The sequence below is a fragment of the Vulpes vulpes genome, chromosome 8 (assembly GCF_048418805.1).
Source record: "Vulpes vulpes isolate BD-2025 chromosome 8, VulVul3, whole genome shotgun sequence".
NCBI lineage: Eukaryota > Metazoa > Chordata > Mammalia > Carnivora > Canidae > Vulpes > Vulpes vulpes.
In genome coordinates, this window is record NC_132787.1 from 111,945,535 (window position 1) to 111,957,829 (window position 12,295).

The window sequence follows — 12,295 nt, forward strand, 5'->3', positions numbered from 1 at the left end:
CTCACACGTGCAGCGTGCCGGGGGTTCAGTGCACCCTGGGGTGTCCGACGCCTCCGAGCGGCTCCCGCCGTGGGGTGTGCAGCTCCGGGCTCCCCCAGCGCCCCCTCCAGCCCTGGAGCGGCCCCCCCCCCCGCACGCCCCCATGGGATCCAGCGCTCCCCCTGCCCCGGTCCCCGCAGCCCCTGACGCCTCTCCTCCGCTGCCCTGGCCTGGCCCGGCCCCGTGTCCCGGGAACACCACCAGCCCCACGTGGCCCCTGCCCCGAGCCCACGCAGCCGGGGCGTCCGTGGCCCTGAGCGCACCCCCAGGCCTTCCCAGGTGTCCCTGGGCTGGACTCTGTGGGGGGCACCCCGGGCCCGCCCATCCCAGAGCATCTCGGGGCTCCAGGTCTGAGCCGCCGTGAGGAGAGCAGGGAACGTCGTGCAGGTGTGACCCCGATACAGGCTGCGAACCCCTGGGGTCACTATCTGAGCACGGGGGGGTACGGGGTGCGGCCCCCTCAGCGCTGCCAGGAGCCGCCCGATGCCCCCCGCACGGCGGCCTGAGTCTGCACCCCGGCTCCGCGGCCCCCAGGCCCGGGCTGCTGGAGGCCGGCTCCCCCCGGGCCGGGGGTCACAGGTCAGCCTGACCCGGCCGCGCTCTGAGGGCCGCGGGGGCCCCGGGGGGCAGCAGGTTTCCTGCAGGGAGGAGCACCGAGTTCTCGTGGGGAGACGGTCCGAGCGGCCCGCCCGGGAAGCCCAGCCACCCATGCCTGGCGTCTCCCCAGCCCCTCCCCTGGCGCCCCTGCAGGTCACCCCTGGGGTCCCGGGCTCCCACACACCCCGCCCGCTGCACACACAGGTAGCTGCACCCTCTGCTCCACCCACCTGCACCCCCCTGTCGGGGGCTCCCTGCCTTCCCCCACCTCCCCGCGGCCCCTGGGGACTCTGCGGAACACCCGGGCTTCTGACGGGAGCAGGCCGTCCAGAGAACCCCAAGGTGGCCGGGGAGGCTGAGCATGTCCCACAGGGGGCAGCTGCACCGCGTCCTCGTGGGGGTGGGGTGGGGGTGGGGGCGGGACCGATAGTGTAGGGGTGGGGGGTCTGGGGTTGTGGGGGATGGTGTGGGGGGTGATGCAGGGGGATGGCGTGGGGGCGGTGGTTGAGGGGATGGGGTGGGGGGCTGTGGACACAGGGCACCCCCTTCTCTAAGGTGCACACGGAGACGTCTACAGATAAAGGCGACCGACCCCAGTCTGGGGTTTGCTGTGACCCGTGCCCCTGCCCCTGGTGCCCCGTGTGCTCCGCGCAGGGCCTGCCTGGACCGGGGCGGCGTCTGGGGGGGGGGGTGCGTGTCGTCATGCCGTGTGTGCTCACCAAGTGCCAGTTGTCTAAAACAAAATGCCCAGAATTCAGAAGTACATAAAGCACCGAGGGTGGGTGTCACCCTGACCTGTCCGACCCTCGTCGGGTCCACGTGTCCCGGTCCAGCCGCGGCCATGCACCCTGGCCCCCAGGTCCCCTTCGTGCCCCCCACGCCCCCACCCCGGCCCCCTGCTCTTCACGGGGCCGCCCCTCACCCCCTTGGGGTTCAGCTCAGACGGTGACCCCTGGAGGCCCCGTCCTGGGGCCTCCCCATCCCCGAGACCCTGGGGGTGGGGGCACGGGGGTCATCCCCAGCACCCTACCACGTGGCAGTGTGTTGTTTGCTGCCGTCGCTCCCCCCGGCCTCGGAGACCCCGTGTCCCCAGCACAGAAGCCCCCGGGCCTCTCCCGGGCCGGGCCCCCGACTCCCGAACCCCGCTGGCCCAGCAGCCTCACCCGACCCCGTAGCGGTCCCAGAACATGGTGTGACTGCGGAACGTGCGGTTGACGTCCAGGTCGATCTGCACGATGTCCCGGGAGGAGACCAGGGCCGCCTCCTTCATTGCCTGCGGGGAGACCCTGGGAGGAGGAGCCGGCGTCAGGGACACAGACCCCGACCTGTCAGCAGCTGCCGTCCTGGGCAGGGAGCCCGGGGCCACCACGGGAGTGTGTCCTGCAGGAACCTCCACCCTTCCCCTGGGAGGCCGGGGACGGCGGGAGTGCCCACCGTGCCCGCGGGGCCTGCGTGAGGGCCTGTGCCCAGCTGTCGTGGGCGGGGAGGGGACTGAGGGTCAGCCCTGGACAGGGAGAGGACGTGGAGGATCAGCCCGGGTGGGGAGGGGACACGGGAGTTCAGCCCCGGGTGGGGAGGGGACACGGAGGGTCAGCCCTGGGCAGGGAGGGGACCACGGGGAGGGTCCACGGGGAGTGGACGGGTCGGGTCCCACCTGGTATTTCCCGGCATTCCTGGCCTTAACCTGGTCGACGTTCAGCAATCGCAGCCACACCTGTCCCCGCACCTGGGGCGGGACCCCCTTGTAGACCCGGCGTCGCAGCTGCGGGGAGGAAGGCAGTGCTGGTGAGAGGGGCCCAGGGCGGCCCCTTGGAGCCCAGGGAACACGAGGCATCTAGAAGGTTCCGGCGTCGGCTCCAGGGTGTCTGCAGAGAGGCTGGGTCTCCCTGGATCTTGGCGCCCCCCCCCCCCCCGTCCCCCGCGAGGAGCAGGGACCCTGGCCCCGACCTGACGCTCCCCCACCGCCGTCCCGGGGCCTGGGGAGGGAGGCCCGGGCTCCCAGCAGACTCTCCCCAGGCAGGGGGCTCCCCCGAGGACGGGGCAGGAGGACACTGAGGGCGGCCCCCCAGCCCCGTCAGGACGGAGAGCCCTCGGGGGCACCCAGCGCCCCACCTTCTCGCTGGGGAGGTAGTGGTCCCATCGCTTGAGCATTTTTATCCATTTGTCCGCGCGCCGGGTCTCCTGGCGGAGTTTCTGGGAGAGGACAGGCGGGGGCCGCAGGTGAGGCTCCCGCCGCGGGAGGTGGGCGCTCGGGCCGCGTCCAGTGCCCCGCGGGACCCGGAGGAGCCAGGAAGGCACAGGGCCCCCCGCGGACCGCGGCTCCGGGTCTGGGGTGCGTTCCCGGCGGCCCGTGCAGCGCTGGGACGGGGGACTGGGGAGACGCCCGGGGATGTCCTGGGGGACGCGGTGCAGACAGCTGGCCCCAGCTTCCCCCCACGTCCTGCCCGGGGCCCAGGACGGGCTCTCACCTTGGCCTCGCGGGGGCTGGGGTCGGGCAGCTCCCTGTCCCTGGAAGGCAGGAGACGCAGAGCCCTGAGGCCCCGGCCCCACAGCCACACACACACACACACACACACACACACACACACACACACACACACCCCGTCTGCACCCAGCGTCCTGGGGAGGGCAGGGCTCCTCCGGGGAGGGCAGGGGCTGCCAGCGGCCTGAGGGCGGGCGGGGGCGGCGTCTGGGGGGTCTGAGGAGGGTGTTTGCCGGTGGTGGGCTGGGCGGGGACCCCTCGGCGCCCCCAGGGGGTGACCTGCCCCCCTCCTCGATGGACCAGCCCGAGAGCTGTCAGCGTGGCCCGGGTGCCCCGTGACCGTCCCGCTGAGGTCCCCCCGCCTCCCCAGGGCCTGACTGCCCAGCGTCCAGCCGGCCTCCCCCTGCCCCCTGGCCGTCCCCCTGCTGTCCCCGGGCTCCCCTCTCTGCTGTCCCCTCTGCCACCCTGGCCCATTTCACCTCCCGTCCTGTCGGAGCCCCTGAGCACGACCACCCCTGAGCCATCCCAGCAGACACTGGGCCGTGAGCAGGGCCGAGGGGGCCCCACCTGGGGTCTCCAGCGTCCGTCAGGTTCTCGTGGGGCTGTTGACCCATCAGCCTCGTCCCCTGCGACCTAGGCCACTGGGCTGTCCCCTCCCTCGTTCCCGCCCAGGGCAGCCCCCTCCTCCTCTTGCCTCCTCCTGCCTGGTCGGGGCCTCCCTCTGCGGCCCCCCCCCTCCCTGCGCTGGCCTGGTCCCCGGCATCCACCTGCAGCCCCGCAAAAGCCTTCGGGTGTGGGCGAGAGCACCCCTGCGGACTCGGCCCAGACCAGGCCGTCCCCCTACGGACAGCACGCCCCGGCCCCAGAGCCCCTCACAGGCGGGATCCCCTGCTGAAGGGACTGGACACCCCACCCCACCACCACCCCCGGATGCAGCAGGCTGACACCTGGGCCTGCCCAAAGCAGGCGTGGGGGCCCCTCCTCTGAGTGTCCAGGGGCCTCTCCCGGGCCCAGCTCCCTTCTTGCCCACGTCCCGGGTCGGCCTCTGGGGTGTCTCAGCTGCAACCCAGCGCAGACATGGCCCACAGAGGGCTCCAGGGGACCAGGTCCCGACCTGGGGGCGGGGGGGTCAGCCTCCAGAGAGGTGTTCCTGCAAAGGCCACCCGCCCTGGGATGGATGAGGGGTGTCCAGGGGACTCACTGCAGAAAGCCCTGGTGGTCGGTGACCTTGCACAGTGACAGGTCCTGCGGAGACCCTGCTTGGTGCGCCTGCAACAGAGGGCGGCTCCGTGGTGGGGACCGATCAGAGCAGGGGAGTGGGGACAGAGACAGGAGGGAGCAGAAGGGCTCCTCCCTCCCCTGGATCCTGAGGGAGCGCCGACCCTCTGAGATTGGCCGGGCGCCAGAGTGGGCGCAGCCTGACAGCCTCCCCTGCTTCTGTCTATCAGTGACGATCCCCACCTGGGCCTCACCTGGACCCGGTGACTGTGGTCCCCACCTGGGCCTCACTTGACCTGGTGACTCTGATCCCTACCTGGCCCTCACCCAGGCCTGGTGACTCTAGTCCCCAACTGGGCTTCACCCAGGTGACTCTGGTCTCCACCTGAGCCTCATGTGGATCTGCGACTGTGGTCCCCACCTTGGCCTCACCTGAACCTGGTGACTCTGGTCCCCACCTGGGCTCACCTGGACCTGGTAGCTGTGGTCTTCATCTGGACCTGGTGACTCTGGTCCCCACCCGGGCCTCACCTGTACCTGGTGCCTGGGCTCCTCCGCTACCAATGACGAGGATCCAGGATGGACCCTTAGTTGCTACTGACACCGGGACCATCCCCAGGGTCTCACTTGTTCCTGGTGACTGTGGTCCTTGCCTGGGCTGACCTGGCTCATCCTTGGCTCTGATCCCCTCTTGAGCCTCACCTGCTCTTGCAGGTACGGTCCCCCCTGTCGTGGGTGTGTAGTGTCTATGGTCCCTTCTGGGCCTCACCTGATGGTACTGGGCCACGATATTGGCCCTTTGCAAGGCCAGCAGGGTCTCCGGGTCCTCCTGCATCGTGCTGCAATCCAAACACATCCAAGGATGACGGCGCGTGAGAACCTTCCGAGGACACATGCGTCCGGGTGCTCCCCGTGGGCAGGCGCCCCTCTGTCTGACCGGAGCCGGAGACAGCCCCGTAGCCCCGAGGGGCACAGGCATCACACACGGGCCCTCGCTGCCTGTCTGTCCGTCGCCCACCGACAGTCCACCTTCCCAGCCACTGTCCCAGGGCACGCCGTCACGCTGGGGTCACAGAGCGCACCCACCCCGGTATCAGGAGCACACGGGCGGGGGACCCAGGGTCTCCGGGGGACTGCCCACCTGATGCTCGGGGGTGACGTCTCCCAGCCCGGGGCCGGCGCAGAGATGGTGGTGGGTGGGCCGGCCAGCGAGTGTCCCTGCGGGCTTGGGGGGGGGTGGCGGGAATCGAAGGTTTCTCCGAGATTCCACAACCACACGACCAAGGGGAGAAAGCGACGGACTGGACTTCATCAAAATTAAAACCTGATGCCAGCAAGAGTGCGACCGAACTCCCCACCCTGAGGGCAGCGATGTGTGAATAGCCTGAGGGGGGCCCTGGGGGAGCACGAGGGACTCCACGTTCGTTGGAGCCTGAAGAGCAAGCCTGCTCACGGGCCAGGGGGACCCAGCGGGCACAGGGCGGGATGGGGGGGTGACAGTCACCCCTGTCGGGGTCCATGCGTCTAGGACAGGCTGGAAAGGTCATGGCTTGGGTGCCTGCACAGCACAGGGCTTCCAGGGGAGCGGGGGTCCCGGGGGAGCTGCCTGAGTTCCGACTGCAGCCTCCTTCCCTGGACGGGGGCAGCAGGGTGGCCGCTCTCACCCCGTGGGGCTGTGGAAGGGCTGTGGGAGCTGCTCACGGTCATCGCATGGGGGTCGGGGTGTTGTGGACCCCAGCGCGGGAGGCCTGTGCCCCCACCCGGACCCACAGGCCCCACTGTGGCCCGCGGGGAGCAGGGATCAGCTGCCACTCACCTGTGACCTGTCGCTGTGTGGGCGCCTCCTCTTTATGCACTGGGGTACTGGGGAGTGTGGGAGGGTGGGGGTACTGGGGAGAGTGGGAGTACCGGGGTACTGGGGAGAGTGGGAGGGTGGGGGTACTGGGGAAAGTGGGAGTAGCGGGGTACTGGGGAGAGTGGGAGTAGCGGGGTACTGGGGAGAGTGGGAGGGTGGGGGTACTGAGGAGAGACGAGTACTGGGCTACTGGGGAGAGCAGGAGAGTCGGGTCGCTGCGAGCCAGATCCGGAGCACCGGTGCCTCCGAAGGTCTGCGGACGCAGAGTGGGCACCAGGCAGCGGTGGAACCCGGGGGCACCACAGTTCCGCCCAGAGCGGGGTCCCGCATCATCACTGTGGGCAGGCGGGGTCCAATCAGCACTCAGCCCTCACCCTGGTGGCCGAGGGTCCCGGGGGAGGGTCCTGTCCCCACGCCGGGCGGGAAGGCGATGCAGGCAGCCTCCCGCATCCTCAGTTCCCATCCTCGGGCCCTGCAGGCCTCCCGCCCTTCAAGGCAGACTGGGGGTCACAGATGCCCCCCCCCGCCCCCCAGGGTTCACAGCGTGGGGTTGCAGTTAGGAGCATTTGAGGGGCTCCTGGGTGGTTCCGTCCGTCGGTTCCACGTCGACTCTTGAGTTTGGCTCAAGCCAGGATCTCCAGGTTGTGGCGTGGAGCCTCGGGTGGGGCTCGGGCTCCGGTGGGTGAGGAGTCCGCTCCAGGTTCCCCCTGTCCCTCCGCCCCTGCCCCCCGCACCGTCTCCCAAGTACATCTTCTAAACATTAACATGAAGACACGTGAGCATCTCGACCCCCTCTGCAGAGGCGCCTTCGTGTGCGTCACGACCGTGTAAATGCCTTTCACGGACCCACCGGGATTCCCACCGGAAACCCCTTTTCCTTGGTATCTATAGAAGTGCCGTCGACACCCAAGGGGACAGTAGCTTCAGGGCTACAGCTGGCGACTTGACAATTCTGTGCCTCGCTCAGCTCTCCCCGCGAGAAGCGGCGTCACCGTCTGTCCCCGTACCGAGTTGTCCCCACGGTCCTGACTCTATTGCCAGGCCGTACTTTCTAAATTTCCGGGATTTCTTTATTTAGAACCACACGCTTGTAGCTTTCCCTGTTGTTCATCCACGTTGCCCACCTGCCCCCCGCGGCCCCTCCGATCACTCAGCACGATCCATCCCGTTAACCAGAGAAAGGACATGGGGCGGCCCCGGGGCGGAGGGGGGCGGCGGGGCTCAGCGCTTCAGCGCCTGCCTTCCCTTCGGCCCAGGGCGTGATCCTGGAGTCCCGGGATCGAGTCCCACATCGGGCTCCCTGCACGGAGCCTTCTTCTCCCTCTGCCCGTGTCTCTGCCTCTCTCTCTCTCTCTCTCTCTCTCTCTCTCTCTCGTCTCTCGGTGTCTCTCAAGGATATATAAATAAAATCTTTAAAAAACAACAAAAACAAAGAGAAAGGAGACGATCCCCTCAAGAGTCGCAGAAAACGCATTTGACAGAACAAAGCATGAAAAGCACAGGGGGTTTTGAGGAAAGGTCTGTCAACCGCGGAAAGGCCGCGAAGGAAGGCCCGCAGCCGACGTCATCCCCCAGGGTGACGACCTGAAATCGTCTCCCCCGAGAGCAGGAACAAGCCACGGAGGTGCCCTCTCAGCGCTGGGAGTCCCACGTAGTCAACAGACGGGAAACAGCCGTGTGGGGGTCGCGTCCACGCCGACAGGGGCCCGGCCTCCTCAGGACCCGCGGGGAGGCTTCCGGGTCAGGGTTAGGGTCAGGGTCAGGGTCAGGGTCAGGGTCAGGGTTAGGGTTAGGGTTGGCATATTGTGCTTAGCATAATACTCTTTCTAGGCTTTAATACTTCTTTAAATGTTTCATAGAATTCACTCATGAAGCCATCTGGTCGTGGACTTCTGCGTTTTGGGAATTTTTTTTCTATTACTCAACAGCTTCGCTGAGAATTGGTCTATTCAAATTTTCTACTTCTCTATGTGTCAGTTTTGGTAGGTTATATATTTTCTAGGAATTTATCCACACACAAAAGTAAAATCAAAAACTAGAAATTTCATTCTTTGGCTTGTGTCTATCCAGTTTTTCCAACACCATTTGTAGATTTTTTTCCCCACTGGATATTCTTTCCAGCTTTATCAAGGATTAAACGACGACATAGTTGTGGGTTCATTTCTGGGAGGTCTGCTCTGTTCTCTTGGTCTGTGTGTCCGTTGTCGTGCCAGGACCGTACTGTCTTCGTCACAACAGTTTTGTGACATAACTGGAAATCTAGCGATGTGAAGCTTCCTACTTTGCTTTTCTTTTGCAAGGCTGCTTCGCCTGTCTGGGGTCTTTTGAGGTTCCATGCAAAGTTGAAGATCATTTATCTTAGCTCTGTGAGAAATGCTGGGGGCATTTTGATAGGGTTTATAGGAATGTCTGGGCTGCTCTCGGTTGTGAAGACACTTCGTACCCTTTCAGTCCACGAGTGTGGAGTGTCTCTTTCCATTTCTTTGTGTCATCGATTTCTTTCCATCATCGTCTTCAGAGTAAGTTTTTATAGCTGTTTCCTTAGGTTTTTTCTTAAGTATAATATTATTTTTTGTTTAATTTTAAATTTATTTTTATTAATGTCTTAGTTTCTCTTTTTCTTACCTTCTTACTGAGATACAGGAATGCAACAGAATTCTGTGCATTAATTATGTATCCTGTGACTTTACTGAATTCATTTACCAGTTCTAACATTTTTTTGTTTGTTCATTTTTGTAGTTTTCTATATATAGTGTCATGGTGTCCATTTCTGGTAGGTTGTCCTATTGGCATATAGTTTCTGATATGCCATCAAGCCCTCTTGTCTCCACCGTTTCTGTCAGAACCCTGCGTTCACCCTGCCTGTGTCCGAGTTTTGTTTTGTTTTGTTTTTTTTTTCTTTTTATCTCGGACAAGTGACTGAGTTTCAAACCTCCAAGTTTTAGGGGCTGCCCTGGGGGAGACCCGTGTTCCTCCCGCCCGGGAGGGTCTCCTCCCACTTCTGGCCTTTGCTGGCCCGGCCCAGGGACGCGGCCCCGTGACCGCACAGGGGTTTGCACTTTGTGGCCACACAGGGCAGACAGCTGGCCCTAGTCCCGCGGCCCTCGGCCGGGGTCCCCGCTCCTGGGCCTGGGAACCGTTGGCGCCACCGTCCTTGGGACCCCGGGGACCCTGACCCCACCCTGTCGCTCCAGGGGCCGCCCCCCACTTCGCCTCCCGAGCACCGTCGAGGCCGGCGTGTCCCCCCCCCTCTAGCAGACTTCTGGAAGTTCTGACTTTGTGCTCTGCTGCTTCTAATAGTGTGCGTAGACCCGTCAGCTGGCTCCCTGCCCCTGTGGGATCCGGGGCTGTGTCTCCCCCAGACCGACTGACTGATTTTCTTTTTAAGATTTTATTTTTCTGTCATCTCTACACCCACATGGGGCTTGAACTCTCCGCCCCAAGAACAAGAGTCGCGTGTTCTTACCAACCACCCCAACCACCCCGAGAGCGGCCAGGCTCCCTTTGATTGATTGACAGGTAGTAACTGAAGCCCACGTGCTGCCTGTGTCGTGTCAGGGCAGAAACTGAGCCCCCGCGTCGAGGTGCGGTGGAGTCATTGGGACCTTGGTCGATGTTAAAGAAAGCGGAGCCTCCCCGGGAGCCCAGGGAGCCCAGGGAGCGGGGCCCACACACGTGACAAGTTGGCCGTTTCCTTGACCAGGAGTCATTGGGCTGGCTGCCGATTTATTTGAGTTGCTATTCGACGGCGAAGGTCGTTCTAGGATGGGGACACAGCGAGAACGTTCCGGGTTCTTGCGGGTTCGGAGGTAGCTAAAGCTCCCCCGTCGTGGACTCGATGTCCCAGTTGGGTGCAGAGATAGGCGAGCCAGCAAAGAGATGAGAAACATGGCCCTGGGGTGCCTGGCCGGCCTGGTCGGGGGACCTTGATGTCAGGACTGTGAGCTGGAACTCCGTGTTGGGTGTAGAGAGGACATAAACGTAAAACCTTTAACAAATAATAAATGGATGAACTAAGACAGCGTGACGTGGAAGGGGAGTGCTCGCTTCAGGACAAACCTCAGAGCGGACCATGTCTAGCCTGCGACCCGTTCTTGATGGCCCCGCTCGCTCTCCCGGGCCCAGATGACGTCCCCCACGAGGGACGGTCCCGCCCGAGTGGGAGTGGGCCTCCTTCCCCGTAAGGCCCGTGCCTCCCCTCGTTCTGCAGGACAGAAGAGCCGGGAAGGCACGAGCTCGGGGGGATCAGCATAAGCCTCGGCGATGGTCCTTCCCGATCCCGGGAGCCAGAGCTCGGCCTCCTTTTGGGACCCGACGTCCTAAAGAAGCCCGTGTGGTCAGTGGCTCGGATGCAGGGCGGAGGCCGACAGAGAATCAGGAAGAGCAAAATGGGGGGGGGGGGGGAACCAGAAGCTGAAGGAGAGGGGGACAGCTGTCAGCATCGGGAGCCTTCGCGGGGACCCGGCGTCCTTTCCCAGGAGGGGCCCCCCTCTGTAGGGTGCTTCCCGCCGCCCCGCGCTCCCCGTGGGCACCCGCAGGCGCATCCCCGGGCCTCCAGCGCCTCTGCAGCCGTGGTCTGGAGCATCCTCCGTGTGTCCTACCGGGGACCCCAGCGTCACGTCTGTAACCGTCCGGCTGCTGTCTGACAACAATCGGGGGATTCCGACGTTTGTTGGGTTTGGGGTGTGTGCCTGTCTGTCGCCGTGCCGCGATCTGATCCTCGGGCCGCGTCGTCCCGATGCCGAAACGGTTGAAGAAGCACCATCATTTCCGGTGCTGGCGCTGGGCGGCTAGCTGGGTTCTCCCGGCCGACCCGGGCCCCCTCGTGCCGTCCCGTGCCGTCCCGTCCCGCCGGGGGGTCAGCTGAGCTGGAAGGTCCGGCTCGGCCACATTCCCGTGAGTGGCAGCGGGTCCCCGCCGAGCGCCGGCCGCTTCTCTTCTCCCCGATGCCTCTCCAGCGGGGAGCCAGACCTCGGGGCCGCCCTGGGGGGAGCTCGTGAGGAGCCGGCTGCCCGTGGGGGGAGCCCTGGGGCTGCCTGTGTGTGTGTGTGTGTGGGAGTCGGGGTGGGGACGGGGCCGGGGTCCCTCGGTCCCCTGCGCTGCCTGCCCCCAGGCCGAGCCCCACGCTCACCCAGCCCCTACTCTCCAGGGCGTGCAGGGTGCCCTCCACACTCTGGTGCGAGGGATCCAGCAGCACCGGGTGTGCACGCTGAGCCCGCCCGGTGAGGGTGGCCCAGGTGTGAGAGCTGCAAGGGCCTGCTGTCCTGACGTCCGCCCCGGGGCCACGCTGACCGCCCCGCGGGCCCTCTGTGCCCCAGGCGCACAGGCCCGGGGCGGGGAGGGGAGGAAGCGCCCCGGAGCCCGGGCAGCCCAGGCCCCCTGGACAGAGGGGGCACAGACCTCCCAGGGCGCTTAGCACAGACCCTGGTGACCTGAGGCTCCCCGGCTGTCACTCTGTCCCAGGCCCGTCCTGGCCGCGGGCGCAGGCTGAGTCGCAGTAGAGTCTGCGGGGTCCTGACCCTGGCGTCTGGCCGCCCCGGGAAGGCACGTGGGGACGTCAGCCGTGTGTGCCTGGCGGCGCCCCCGCAGGGGCTGGTCGGGGCCTGGGCGGCGCCCCCTCCTCCTCTCTGGGGGTGTCTCCGCACCCCGTGCACAGAGCTCCGGGAGACGCAGAAACGAGCCGGCCGTGCCCTCTCACACAACAACACTTTATTGAACTTGCAACAGCAAACAGGGGCTCAGAGCCGAGGGTGCGCGCCTTCCCCTGGGAGACCTTCCTGTCCTTAGAGGAAAGCGGGAATCCCACAGGGGTGCGGGTGCTGGAGTCCCCCGCCTGGGAGCCTGTGCGGACTCGACTCCGGGTGGGGGCGCGTGTCCTGAGGTCGGGGCGGTGAGAGGCGGTTCTGGGGGCGGCAGGGCTGACGTGGACCTGCGGCCCATGGGCTCCTGCGCTGGGTCCCCGCAGGGCAGCTGGACCCCGGCCTCGGGCCCCCTGGGGCCGGGTGACTGACTGCTGGAGCCCCAGCACGTGGAGGAGCCTGCCTCCTGGTGTGGGTGTGGGTGTGGGTGTGGGTGTGGGTGTGGGTGTGGGTGCCGGTGGGGCC